Genomic DNA, 15,731 nt, shown 5'->3' with positions numbered 1-15,731 from the left:
TTTAAGACTTTTTTTTTTTTTTTTTTTTTTTTAAACTTTTTGCCACAGCAGATACTTTGGTAACTCTCACCTTTGTCAGCAACTGGAAATACTAATCAGAACCCAAATAGAAAATAATCTTTAAGCATTAAATATTCAGAATTCGTAGATAATGCCTGATTTTACTTCAAGCTGAGTTACAAAATCTCTGGATTAGCTGCTATCACAAACTCTTCCCAAAGTAGAACATCAGTGAGTGGTACTGCAGTTTCTTCTCCCTTACACTACTGAGCAGTGAAACCTCCTTGGGACAGGTCTGGAATACCTAGAACAAGCAAAATTGCTATTTGCAATCAACAAAAATTGTGACAGTTTTCTATGCTCAAGTAACCCATCAAAGAAAAGAAATCAAACACCTCAATTCTTTTCCTACAGCACCCAAAGACTGTGGGTTTTTTCTTTCCTCTGGTCACAGCCGCTGCAGAGACAACTCTCACAGTATAATTAATGATGCCATTAGACAAAAAGGAAATAAATTAAATGGAGTCAGACTGCCTTTTGCATTATGAAATAACCTCAAGTATCTATCTGCCAGATGCAAGACAAGAAAAGTCTGCTAGAAAAGCAGAGTCTGCACTTGAAGAGCACTTAGAAGACAGCGTTTAGAGAAAACTGCTCATTAATGCAACATCCTTAAATAATGGTACTAATATCAGAGCCAAAAGATTCTAGGATATTTTGACAAGAATAAAAGAACCAGGATACAACTGAGTGAGGGTTACAGTACTGCTCAGCTTCCAGAAACTATTGATATAGTCAATATTTTACTTGCACTCACACTACCAGCACAGAGGAGGGATGATTGATTTGTCACGATGACTCCTAAGTGCACTGTCCTATCGTCACCATAAATTGGCACGTGTGCAAGATATTCAAGACGTTCGCCTTATTCTTATCTTTCTATTGGTTGTGCATCACCACTGCCTCCCTTCTCCAGTGCTGCTGTTCATGCTGATAAGAAATGTATCAACAGGAAAATGAACTCCCCAAAAGTAAGGATCTACTCTGTGTTTTTCACATCAATTGTTCCTTGCTTTTCATTGATTCCTAATGATTCAAACACACATAGAAATCATTTAAAACCATACATCCTACTTCTAAATAGATAAAATGTTTCCTCAGTGATAGACTCAAACGGCAATCAGTCCTTATAACTTGAGCATGAGGTGCCTTACACAACCTGCAATGCAGGGACCACAGTGAGAGTCTGAAAATAATTTTCTTTGGAAAGTAAACCTGTAGAGCTGTGGCGCCCAGGTGTTCTTAGAAAATGGATGAAGCACTTTTAATATTTCCAGTTTGAAAAGAAAAATATCCATTTTATTTATTCAAAAAGATTGAAAACACAACTGAGATGTTTGGCGTCAAGGCTGATGTTAGACGCATGGCAAGCAAATGGGATATCAAAAAGGGATGACAAATAACAACACTGCATTAAAACATCTTTACAGTCGTAAGCAAATATTGCAGATACATGACAAGTGACGATCTGCCCTGGCAAGACCTCTTCCATAAGCCACCTTTTTGACTTCCGCAGTTAGAATATTTCTGCTTTTTTTAACTTTGCGTACACATAATCCTCCACACAGAAGAGCTCATAAAGTGCATATAACATATTTGTTCTGTAAGACAAATTTTCTAGCTGTCTTCTCTGAGTCATTTCCAAGTTTTTTGTCTTTCACCAATCTAAACACAAAGTAGACAGGATGGGAGGAGTTAGCATGAACATTTAAATACTAAAAAAGAACAAAAGCATTTCAGTATAGCGAACAAACTGCAGCTGCAACATGCTTTCATGCTATCTTCTAATCGCTAAATAAAGACAGTCTTGTAATGCAAGTCATTTGTGTGAAAACCTTTTACTTTACAGCAAAAGCATTTGCTTTTTCTAAAACTTCAGAGTTTCAGCTACTACTAAATAGAAAGTCAATATACCTACTGATATTTTATTTAATAGGAACAAAGTTGTTGAAAGTACAAATTATATTCTTGGCCAAATAGTAAGACTCAAAAACACAACACCACGTATGTTGCTACTGCTACTCCTACTACTACCAATAGAAAGAAAGAAAAAAAAGAAGGTAAAAAATTTAATATATTTCAACTTCGGCTTTCTCTGTTCAATTACTGTAACTTATCTAAATGTACTTAAATGAATTTCCTGTAAAAAAACACTTATTGGAATACACATTTTTAATACAGGTTTATTTACTCTAAATGTGTTAGACAAAAACCAAACAAACACCAAACTGTAGCTTGCCACAGAAATCAGTGTATTGTCCTGCAGTTCGGATGTTACTTTGTTAAATAATTTTCCACTATTGACAATGCAAGTACAGTATCCAAACAAGAGCACCAGCCCACAACTCTGACATTTACGAAGACATAAGAAGCATTTTTGAGCCAGCAGGCATCAAAAAAAGGAAAGTCTTTTCCAGATTGAGAAAGAATTGCAACAGATCAACTTGCAAAGAAAGGCCCACAGGTTAGTGAAAATTAGGAGCAAATCCCGTAACAGGAGACAGAAATCTAGTACTTTCCAAGTCCACAGCCCTGATACCTTCATCTTTTTCAGTAGCTAAAAATAAATCTTTTCCAGCTCTCCAATGGTATTTTATGAGCCAAAACTCCTATGTTTAAATTTTTTTTTTATTTATTAGCCTTTCGATCAGCAGTCACCAGTCAAGGTGTAAAGCAATCTCACTCCACCAACTTAACTGACTTCAGAGTTCAGTCTCTCAAGAGGACACAATAAAATAATTCACAGCCAGCAGAAAGCAAACATCTAACAGTACCTAACAATAGATAAAACACTAATTCTGTAACCCCACTTACGAGCCAACACAATTCCCTGACTCTCATTGCTCAACTAACTTTTTGGTTTCATAAAGGTAAACATTTTCCTTCTTCCGTGTCAGCCCCAAATTGGTGGTCTTAAGTATTTCCATTCCAATCAAAGAACAATTACATGGCACTTAATTTTGCTGCAACTGAAACATCTTGCAAGAGTAAGGATATTTACACAGTACAAGGTTTAAAACTAAACAAACCTATCCTTGCCCGTACACAGAATGGGTAGACATGTTTCTTCTGGCCTTTAAAATAATACACATTCATCTCTGAGAAGAAATCTAATTGTCTCAGGACATTTGACTCAACGGATATTCTCAGGCTATTCTCTCTTCCTTTCCCCCTACACGCTCCCTTTTTTTAAAACTTAATTATAGGAACATTTTCCAGCTTTCAGATGAGATGTATAAACAAAGCTGTGACCACTTGTGGCTATTAAAAATTCCATAGAAGTTTTTGTAGGAGGACATCCTCCTGAACAGATTTATTTCACAGTGCAAAACCAAACAATATCTGCATTAAATTCAACCAGTAAAACTAGCTGGATTTGGTTGCTTCCTTCTTTTAACTACCTTACTGCATTAATCTTTGCTATTTAGTCACCGTTGAACATGTTCTAGTACAGGAGCGATCACACTTCCATGAAGAAGGAAAATAAACCTGTACACAATATCCTTTCACATACAAAAAATTACCAGTCGGCTGTATGAGGAATTTAGAACCAAGTCCATGGCTTGCAGAGTTATTTTGAGAGTTTTCAGTCATCAGGGACACTGTGGCCAGAAAGTGCATCAGTGGCCAAACCCAGAAGAGAACCTCAAACTCACATCCATTGTTCCCATCGTTTAGCTGCTGGAAATTACACCATTACAAGACGTTCCTGAAAATGTTTTTCACTCCAGGATAAGAAGATACTTTATAGGCAAGTTATACTTAAGATATTGTCCTTTTGGGCTTCTAGTAATATGTGGGGAAAAAAAAAACCTAACAATATTAGTCCTATTACCACATAAAAATATGTTTTCAGGAATTTAGAGGAGTTTCCCTCTGACATGACCCACCACATCTTTAAGATTTTTGTTTGTTTTTTGTTTTGTTTTTTTTTTAACTTCCACTGCAAGGTAGGTTTAATTCTACCAGTGATTCATGGTTTTTTTGAAAGAACAAACAAAAGCATAAAAAATTGGAAATGTGAAAAACATTTCCAATTCTATACAGAAAAGAGACAGCAGGGTAATTGCACTGCCAATTAAGAAATCATCTCTTGTAAAAAATAAACAATATTTGTTATAATCTATAAGAATTACTTCAACGAAGGCAAGATTGCATTTTTGTCCTGGTCAGAAAGAGCCATGTATAATTTAGTTAGTGTTAACACCCCTAGTCAAGTAGAAAGTAGGCAGTTCCAAAATTGTGCAAAATCCGGGTCCAAAGAACACTGATTGGGGGCAGGGAGGGAAATCCAATCCACACATTTTACGTGCCTCCCAAAAAACATTAGGTTTCAGCTGTCACACGCAGAAGAGCGCTGCCTCGCCATGGTACTTGCAAATATGCTTCTGTCTGTAAAGTACAGACCACAGTAAATGCATCTCTTGAACCTGACAGAACAGGACTTTGCAGCAAATAACTGCAGCATACGTATCTCTACAAACTCTGCATGTAGGTAACATAAGCAACAACAGCTGTGAAGTGGAAGAAAAGAGTATGAAGGCTTTTCATAGCTCTCACATGAGTTGCTAACCCTTGCTGCTAGCTATTAGCTGCACACAGATATTTGCCATTTGAAAGCAGTGTGTGTTTAAGAAGTTCAATGGGTATTTCTTTTTTACTGTCCATGCTCTGTTATTTTTATGAACAGGCAGTACTGAAGGCCACAATTATATCTACCTCCTTTACATCTTATATTCAATAATGCATCCTATTTCATCATTTTGATGTATTTCCATTGTGAAACCAAATGTTTTGCAACAACAAAGTGAAAGAACCACCTTCAAGCAAAGAAAGGAGCATCGCTTGCGGGGAAAGAAGAAAAATCACACAGGGACCAGCTCGGAGCAAGATTTCACAGGTAGCGAATTGGTACCTCCTCCCGTATGTTCCTGCATTGCTTTGCCACTTGCTGCTCCTGGACATACGGTACTGCCTGGATCCTATTTTTTCTGGGTTTGTTTTTTTCCCAGTTTAGCAGGCCAAATCGTTTCACTGAGGAACAACAGAATTGCCCAAGCCAATGCAACAGGCGCAGCAGAAACCCCTGACAGCAGGGAGGTACAGGGGATAGCAATCCCCCTGATGTCAGCCAGCCCTAAAACCCGCTTAGCTCAGCCCTGAAACCCCACCCTTACAGGCTGTCTTCTCTAAATCCTAAAAGTAGTTCAACCTGATATTAAAAATAGATAAGTGTGGATTTCCTTTTAGAAGCATTTTTCTTTTGAAGTTGCTCTACTCTTGCTTCAAGATCAGAAGATGCTTCTAGGCCAACTTTTCTTTCTAAAATACGTAAATACAAATTACTGCATATTAAAAGAAAGCCGAGTTTAACTTAACATTCTGAGTCTCTTACCCAAATACACTAGTACTCACATTAATAATATAAAGTGCTAAAATATGCACGGCCATGCATATTTAAGAAGTGCAGAAAAATTTTATGCTAGCTAATGTGGAAATTATAAAGGGAGATGTTGGCCACACCGTAATGGTATGTGTTTCAGAGAGGGTTAAGAACTGATTAGCACAGATAAGGGAAATACTATCCAAGATAACAGATGTCTTCATTAGCATCAGTTACCAATTACTGTTCAAGAAATCTGGTGAATCACCATTCTGATTAGTGTTATAGCTATACACTGTCATTTATACTATCATCTTAACATTACAGTCCTCTTTCAACAGGGAAAACATTAACATTGAAGTAATGTGGGCCAAATGTAACACTTCGCAGTGCCAAGCACCATAAATAAAAATATAAAATGTAATGTAAGTAAAAAAACAGAATCAAATTACACCACTTCTCACAGCATTCTCCTGGAGAAACTGGCTGCGCATGGCTTAGATAGGTGTACTGTTTGATGGGTACAAAAAATCGTCAGATGGCCGGGCCCAAGAGCAGTGGTGAACAGAGTTAAATCCAGCTGCGGCCGGTCACCAGTGGTGTTCTCCAGGGCTCGGTATCGGAGCCAGTTGTGTTTAACATCTTCATCAATGATCTAGATGAGGGGATCAACTGCATCCTCAGTCAGTTTGCAGATGACACCAAGTTGGGCAGGGGTGGTGATCTGCTGGAGTGCAGGGAGGCTCTGCAGAGGGGTCTGGACAGGTTGGATTGACGGGCAGAGGCCAAGTGTATGAGGTTCAACAAGGCCAAGTGCCAGGTCCTGCACTTGGGTCACAACAACCCCATGCAACGCTACGGGCTTGGGGACGAGTGGCTGGAAAGCTGCCCAGCAGAAAAGGACCTGGGGGTGTTGGTCGACAGCCGGTTGAATGTGAGCCAGCAGTGTGCCCAGGTGGCCAAGAAGGCCAACAGCATCCTGGCCTGTATCAGAAATAGCATGGCCAATAGGACTAGGGCAGTGATGGTCCCCCTGTACTCGGGCACTGGTGAGGCCACACCTCAACTCCTGTGTCCAGTTCTGGGCCCCGCACTTCGAGAAAGACCTTGAGGTGCTGGAGCATGTCCAGAGAAGGGCAACGAAGGTGGTGAAGGGTCTGGAGCACAAGTCTGATGGGGAGCGGCTGAGGGAGCTGGGGGTGTTTAGCCTGGGGTAAAGGAGGCTGAAGGGAGACCATATCACCCTCTACAACGACCGGAAAGGTTGTAGGGAGGTGGGGGTTGGTCTCTGGTCCCAAGTAACAAACAAGAGGAAATGGCCTCAAGTTGCACCAGGGGAGGTTTAGATTGGATATCAGGAAGAATTTCTTCACCAAAAGGGTTGTCAAACATTGGAACCGGCTGGGCCGCGCAGTGGTGGAGTCACCATCCCTGGAGGTATTTAAAAGATGTGTAGATGTGGTGCTTAGGGACACAGTTTAGTGATGGACTTGGCAGTGCCGCATTAATGGTTGACCTTGATAATCTTAAAGGTCTTTTCCAACCTAAATGATTCTGATTCTAAAAATGCACAGTCCTGCACTGTCTTGCTGTTTAGCGACAGTGATGCATTTATATTGCCTTAATATTTTCTTACTTGGCTTTCAGCTTTTTCAGCTTTTAACAAAATGACTGCATCTGATTTCTTCACCCCTCTCCATTATTTGCTGTGGGGAAATCAGAACCAGCTTTGTGTAGCAACACCACCGGTATAAATAATAGGTATTACCCTTCCAAAAATAAGAGGCCTCAAGCCTTTTCTTTACACTGCATCAGATTAACGAAGCACTGTCAAACAGAATCAAATTATTCCCCCCCTCCCCACCTCAATATGTATGCTGCAAGGCAGCCCTCATAGATAAATAATTTTGGGAGAACTCAGTAATAATTTTCTCTCTATAGAGCGCTCATATGTGCAAAACTGGAGAAACAAATAGGTAGGTTACACAGTGCTACAGCTGAAATAAAATTTTCTCCGATGTTTGCATTTGAAAGCCTTTGTTTATAGTATATAACATTACATAAACATAAAGCATTAACAAAATTTAGTCTTTCTAGAATAACAGTCTGCAGATTCTGAATTTCCTTTGTTCACTTGCATAGCAAGATCCAGGTCACAAGAAATTTTAGCACCTCAGAGAGAGAATGATCCAGCAATAACACCAGGAGAGACCATGGGTAACAGTTGATAGCACATAATGTATCCACTTGCAATGCAGAACAGCCACCACTTTTTAAGTGGGAGTCTTGGAAGGAAATCAGGGTTCCCTCTCAGCATTATTTAGGAAGGGAACAGATCACCATGCCAAGTATGCACAGCATAGCTAAGTGACACATTCAAGATATCAAGTATTTAATTGAAACCCTTCATTCATTACAGTGCAAAGAAAGGGCAGCAAAAGAGCAGTGGATTTTGCTTGCCTGTAGCAGGAAGAGAAAATTCTGAAATTAAAAAACATAGATGCAATAGCTTTCCAAGAGTAAGATCTTTTAAGCCATAGAATAGAAGCAGCATGTACCTTTTAACTTGAGGTATTTATGATTTTGCCTGATAAAACTGCAATGTATTACTACACAGAATTATACAAACAATGGGATGGAAAGGGACTGGATGGTCCCATGACTAACTTCTACGACAGTGCTGTTCACTTCTGACTGAGCCAAGCACACAGGTAATGCTGACAGTAATTAAAAACCACTTTTAAACAACTGCAAGATGACAAAACTTCAGGTAAGCAAGCTCTGATGTCAACTAAGTCTTCAGCAGACTGACATTATGCTACATAATATTAAGACGCTATCTAGTTCAAATCTAGATCAGAAAATTGGCAAAGAATATCCACCTTTATGAGTTATACTACATTCCCTTTTCATGTAAAATGGGAAACGGTTAGCACTGGACTACCTGCAGTCCATCAACCATCACTAAAGTTGCTCTCTTCTAAGGGAACAAAAGTGGTCCTGTACGTACTCTTCAGCTGACCAGCGTGGGAAAGTGGTCAGCTCTTATTGCTGACAGAAAACAGGTCGAACAAGTCAAAGCCCATACAGGCTGGGAAGCCGGATTGCTTGAACTACTGCTGCCACTGACCAGCATTTGGCTCTGTGTTCATTTCAGAGGTTTTGGGATGATTCCTAGCAACTCCATGGAGTGTGAAACAAAGTTTAAACTACTGACAGGAGAGCAAATCCCCTTCTGTCAACTCCTTTTCCTTGTCAACCAGGACAGGACCCTCTCTCTCTCCCAGCAATCCCAAGGAGTATGTGTAGATGAAAAGGAAAGCAGGGATACTCCATCTCCCGCTGGCACCCAACTCCCAGCAGTCCCTGTGAACAACTGGACTAACCACAGATACCCTGCTGCCAATCTAGACTGCTTTCAGCTCCAGAATCCAAGGATGGGACAACTCTTCTGAAAGCAGAGATCACTTCATCATCTCTTGGATGAGTAAGAGGCAAACAAGAACATACTGATTCCTTCAGCTTTTGAAATGTTACGAGAAGGAAAAAAAAAAAATTGTAGCAATGTGTTTCAGCTTTGCCCTTACAAAACGGTTGTGTTTCCCACAGCACCCCCCAGTTACTGGGAAGAGGAAATGGTCGGCTGGCAAGCACGTACATTTTTTCCTAGGATAGACCCTGGAAAAAAGACTTGAAAAGCAAACACACCAGAGTACTAGCAGACATTCCTGTCAGATCCATTTTGAGTAGCAGCATGGAAAATTGACAGGAATGTCACCAAGCAGCTGCAGGGGGGTCCCGGAGCCCAGCCCCTGCAGCCGCCTGCCAGCAAACCCTCGAATCCTGCTCGAGATTCAGGCACAGCTCATCAGATCTACCGTGTTCCCAGCAAAACAGTTGGGGCTCAGACAGTCTTTCTGTCATAGATTTCCATTAACATCTACTCTTGGCAGTAAAGGAGGTGCTCACTGTACTTCACTCATTAGTGAAGAGCATTAGCCAGTTACTGAGGATTGATGTCTGTTTCTAAAGCACACAAATCCAATTTTCAGAAAAAGCAAGGCAAAGTTCATCTTTCCCCTTCCCCCATCCCTGCCTTACACAGCTCTGGAGTTAGATTTCAGAAGCAGTATTTATTGCAGAAGCTTTCTATTTATTAATTTTCCAAGATCAGTTGCACACTGATGGAGGTGGAGCAACTGCCAGATTTGAAAGGAATCTCCAAAAGGCAGCTACAGAGTGCCATACAGGACTGCTCATCTATCAAATAACTGCTTGAGTAGTGCTTAGCTTGCCCCAAAACAAGACAAATTCCATGATGCACAACGTTGTGCAGAATGTGATGCCTGACGTTGCGTAAGCCTTCAACCTTCCTGCTGTCTCCTCTAAAAAAGTAACCCTGATACCTGCTATGGAAACCATTTAGCTGCAGTACTTGGAGAGAAATGCACTATAGGTAATAAAATTTTTGCTTCTTGGCCATCTTAGGCTTGAATTGCTTCAGCTTCTTTCTATTACATCAACAGGCCCACTGGCCATGTGCCCTGTAGCCTGAGAGGGCACTAAGAAAGCTCAGGAATTTATTCATAGATTTGTTAGTGAAGGAATAGTAAGGCTTAGTTTAAGACTGTAAAGCATTTTCAGATTCCTCAGGAAAGAGTATATTTAGCATTTGTGAATTGTTGGTTGTCATCACACCATGAAACAATTAGCTTGACAGGTCACTAATCCATATATAAAAGAGCTTTTTATCTGGTTCACTTATTAAAAGTTTGCTGGATGGATTCATTTACCATAAGGTCAAACCTCTGGTCTCCCATTCTTTGCTTGGAAAAGACCATCAGCAGTTCATACCAAATCTAGCTCACCATACTTCCAAAATAGAGCACATTCAGCATATGCTTGAATCCTTGTAGGTGCAGACATAAGGTCTATGTTACATAAAGAAAGATTTTTCATACTCCAAGCAGACTTTCCGGCATTCTGATCAAAAACGCATTTGAATAAATACATTCTTCCTATTTAAACTTTCCCTAACAGTTCCAGCCAGATCTGCTAAAATATTACACTGCCCTTTCTAAGCTGTTTTTTCTGCCTGAAGCTGGCAAAATCACTGCATTCCTTCCAAAGATCAGTGAAAAATAATCTGAACACATAATCTTTCGTACTTTATTTTCAAACAATTTACTCATTTTTTCTCAGCTAAGTACTTAACAAGGAAAAAAAAATCATTTCCCTGCAACTTCAAAGATCTGAGCAATTCAGTTTTCTTACTCTCAATTACTCTCAATATCTCTGACTTACAACACATAAAACTCAGCATTTTCCTTGAAAATGAATAGATATTTTAAAACTTTAAGCAACTAACTGGCATTCAACCCTCAACCTCTTTTTAAATCCACCAGCTCCTGCTGCTCCTATTAATAAACATTCTTTCTCAGATTTCTACTTCATCCTGCCATGCTCAAATAGGAAACATTTTTGTGAACCTGGAAACAACTGAGTGGGACCAAATCCTTTAGTTCTGCCACCCCTCAACATGACATAAAAGGTAACAATAAAAGATACTACTTCCTAAATGAGTAAAACCTACAGCAAATCTTTTTTTTTTTTTTACCTGCAGACACCAGCTTCACAGGCAATGTGGTTATATGTAGCCTCTGCTAAGCACATTTCCAAAGAGTTAGTCTCTTCTCAGAGCAGTGCTCTACCTGGCACAAGCTTTCACTATACAAAGACAAACTTTGTATAAGGCTGAAAAAATCTGACTCATATTAACATACTTGTAATCATCCTAAATTTGCCTCAGGGCAACCAGAAATACCAAGATGTAACTTCTGTTAAGTAGTCTGTAGCAATAGTGTCTGCAACTCTGCCGACACAGCTCATGCAGTAAGTAGTAAGAAAACTTGTTAATGCAGTTTAGAGATTCTTCCTTATTTCACAAACACTGACAACACAGCAATGAGTACCAAATACCTGGTGAATAGCATTCACAGATAAACTCTTTATTGTTTTAAGTATTTCTTGACCACTGAAAAAAGCCATTGGCAATAAAAGTGGTGGCACTATTAAGCACAGATTTTTGTCACCAATGATCACCTAATCCTGACAGCTTACATCTAGACAGGCAGCAGTCTACAGTCCACTTCAAAATTATACAAAAACTAGTTCTAAAAGATTCTTCAGTTACAGTATCTGTCCTACCATCTCTTCAATGTCTTAATAAATTGGGCCTTAAAACTTTGTTGAAGTATTTTAAGCTCAACCAGAACACCCGCGTGCCATATCCAACTGAAGCTGCAGATGTTTAAGCCAGTATCTCTAAATGTCCAGAAGCTAGCTCTGAAAGATTACATTTTGATCCCTTAAAGAAAAAAGGTCAACAAAAATCACTGCTATACAAGTTTTTAATCAGGCTATTAGATTCCACTAGATGTGACTGCAAGTGTTTTATTATGAAAGTTTACAACCATTAATACAAATGGAAGCATCTAATTTTTCTTCTTCCTCAATTCTTCCACAGTTGTACATTAAAAAAAAGTCTTATCATACGCCAAAGAATCTCAAAGCATAATTAATTACAAACTAACTACCAATGGAGGTCTTGTCATCCTGCATTATCCTAGCTAAGAACTTATGAAAATAAAATCTTATCATAAATTTTCCATTTTAAATGCCAGATTGGTCACTAATGAAATTTAAAAATATTTTCTACTAATTTAATGATGATGTACGTGCTTTCACTAAATACTGCAGCATGCAACTTTGCATGGCACATATAATGTATGCATACTAAACAGATGACATAGTTTCCCTAAGAATTAGCTGCAATGGAAAATGACAACTTATACAGACCCACGGAATATAATCACAACATTGTTCATTAATGCCTGCCACCACTGTTAACTCTATTCCAGAAAGTCTCAAGAGGAAGCTAGACATAGTAGCAGGAGCTGATGAATTTCCAGCTGCAAGGGGGTGGGAGGGAAAGGAAGCAGACTGATTAGTTCAATAGATTTATTGTATGCACATATTCTATGTTAAAACCCTGTATCTACTATAACATAAATTTTTTTGAGTCATTTGACTGTTCACAATTCAAATACAGGAAAATGCTATCGGGCTAACATATGTTTTTCCCTTTCTTCAAAATGTAAAACGAGGTAGTGAAAAGCCAAAACGTTGCTAGAATTGTGATACTATTATTTCTCAAATGTGAGAAGTACCTTTTGATGTTCTCCCATCACACTAGAAATTCATGTCCTAAATCCCTGTGAGTTCCAGAGAAAGGTACAATGCAGTAACAGTTGAAATGCCGTGTTCTCTCTCTCAAAGATGTAAGACATTATCATACTACTTTCTTCAATTTAACAGATTTTATTCTCAAGCCACGAATACTTTCTGAATTTTCCTTATAACATATCATGAATACAACCAAAGCATCTTAAAACCAATCTATAATGCAAGTTTCTTATTCTACTGCTGTATTTTAATGGTCTTTGACATTGGCACAGTGTACATACAACCAATTTTGCAGAACATGCTGTTAAGCTGACCTGCACTTCAAGAAAACAATTAAACTGCAAGAGATTCCTTCAGGCTCTTCACAATTCAAATAAAGATCATAACCCTCAAAAATTGAGAGGAAAGAACTTGGACTATCATTGTTGCAAAATAAGGATAAAGTGAAGTAGTACTGCTTATTCAATCATTGCAATGTCAAAATGAAAAAAAAAAAAAAAAGAGGGAAAGCAAATTATTTGCCTTGCATTCATTTATAATACTGTACTAAAAAAGAAGACAAAATACAAGAGTGTTTGGGATGAGAAACAATTTGACCAAAGTCCAAACACAGGTACACAATATACATCACCCAATACAGTAATAGGGTAAAATAAGTGTCATCATCTGCTTAATTAAGAAGAAGAAACAGATGTCAACTTAAAAAAACCAAAACAAACCCCAAACAAAAACAAATTTGGTTGCAGGTTTACAAAACACATTGACAGTGAATAAATTCAGTCACCATACAAATAGTATCAACTGTTATTGTCACTCATCCATAGACTGCAGCAGTCCTGCCACCGAAACAAAATCCTCATTCTTACAACTGGTATCGGTGACCACATTCAAGAACTCCAAAAATGATTACAATTTACATTGCTATATGGACATCATAGATATTTTTGCATTGCAACTGATTTGTGTTAGGAGTGTTTTGCCTTCAAAGCACAATGTTTTGTCCACATTTCACTTCCACTTTTAAGTCACAGATCAGCTCCTACTAGCTCAGGAAGGAAAATAAATTGTTGTCGCTGTTATGTTCTAGCACTGTGGGGCAAAATGCCAGGCTGTCAGGCAGCCAACAGACCAGCCACAAATCTTTCTCTTTTTTTCTTTTTTTCTTTTCCCTCCTATAAAAGAATTAATATCAACAACCAATTAAGGCGCATGGAAAGGAATGCACTAATACTGTCCAGGATTATGCTCGAGACAGTAGTTAGGTTTTAAAATTCCTTTCACTGTCACTAGTAATGGAAATAACTTAGAGTATTTCAAGCTAGATCTTCCAGTCAATTAGGACTTATAATTTGCATGCTATTGTTACTAAACTTATTAAATTAGACTAGCATAACTAGAAACTGATTGAGAAACTACATTTAAAATTAAGCACTCGGAGTAATAGTAAAAGAATTCTGAAATTCAGGTAGCCATTTGATGGACTCCATCGGCAAGTTAGGTTTGGAATGAAGATTTGGAAGGGAAGCAGACACCTAAAGGACAGTGCATTTCTATACTGGCATCCCTAGTCTCAAATAACTAAGAAACAGAAGCCAGAATGACTGGCTACAATTCTAAAGAAACTTGAGAAATATGACCTTTTTAACAAGGGGAAAAAAAAAAAATCAAACTCTTTTGAAAGAAAAAAGGATTAATTATTTCGATGATCATAAAGTATTCTCGCCATTTCATATGCCTGTTGTATTGCTCACTTAATCCAAGGCAACGTCTACAGAGTTGGAAGCACCAAATATACCAAAGGTAAACCAAACTCTACAGAAAAATATTAGGCTTGTCTCCTCTTTACATACTTAGGCTCTGTAAAACAAAGACTAGCAAAACACAGCATAAGTGAAATTAGTAAAATCAAAACCATTTGATATACTCCATGTTGTAGCATTATATATTGTATCAGTACTTTAAAGAGAGTAAAGAATTTTAACTAAAATTTTGTACTATGAATGAGAAATTGGTATCTTCTTCCATAAGTAATCTAAAGAATGGCCACATCCCAAGAACAACCAGCTAACTTCATTTCTGTTTAAAAAATAAACCAAGAATGCTTAGATGACTTAAAGTCTACAGCAAAATCTGAAGGCGTTTAAGTACTTCAGGATGGGATTTATGGCAGAGTTCTGAAATGGATACTCCTAGTTCCTGTTGCTTTTACTGGAATATTTTTATAGAGAGTCACTTTTTTCCCACCCTACCCTTTTCCTTTACTGAATTTCCACACAATAACTTAGATTTGACCATCACCGGACATCTGAACAACAATAAAAAAAGTTACAGCTGGATCCTGTATTAGTCCCAGCTGCACAGCATCTTTGGCTGCCTTCAGAAAACAAGAGAGCCAATAGGAAAACAGTAGGAGAACTTCTTTTAGCAGCTTACCTTTGAATAAATTGTTTTTCCATATGCTACTACAACAAACTATTTTACCATTCAATGCAAACTGAAGTTATTCTTCCTATTCTTCACTCCTTTTCTAAAAAAATTAAAATTGAAAAATAATTCCTTCTTCAAAAACCTTTACTACAAAATGCCAGAAAATAATCATCTCCATATGGTCTTTCAAGTCTAACATACCACAATGGATATATCTGCCAAGTCCACCCACCCACAGGCTCCATAAACTTCAGACTATTATTTGTATTTAATTTGGATTACCAATTTCGCCCAACCTTTCCCCTTCATAACACGTTACTTTTTCAGGCTTACAACACAGGTAGAAGATACGAAAGGAAGATAAGTTTCCAGCAAAATAAGAACAGTAACTTAATATGTACTCTCTTTGCTTTGGATATCACTGAATTCACAGTAGAAGGACTTAAACTAGTCTTGCTTTTACAAAATATCACCTAATCTTTTAAAACATTCATGTGATACTATGTCATTTATTGGTACAAGACCAAGACTAAACATTGCAGTCTTTCCAACTTAGATTGCACAAAATGAGAGTGAAGAGAGTTACATATATTTTGATTTTTAAAAAAAATCACGG

The sequence above is a fragment of the Cariama cristata genome, unplaced genomic scaffold, assembly GCF_000690535.1.
Source record: "Cariama cristata isolate BGI_N322 unplaced genomic scaffold, ASM69053v1 scaffold27809, whole genome shotgun sequence".
NCBI classification, from domain to species: Eukaryota; Metazoa; Chordata; class Aves; order Cariamiformes; family Cariamidae; genus Cariama; species Cariama cristata.
Note: the sequence above shows the minus strand (reverse complement) of the source record.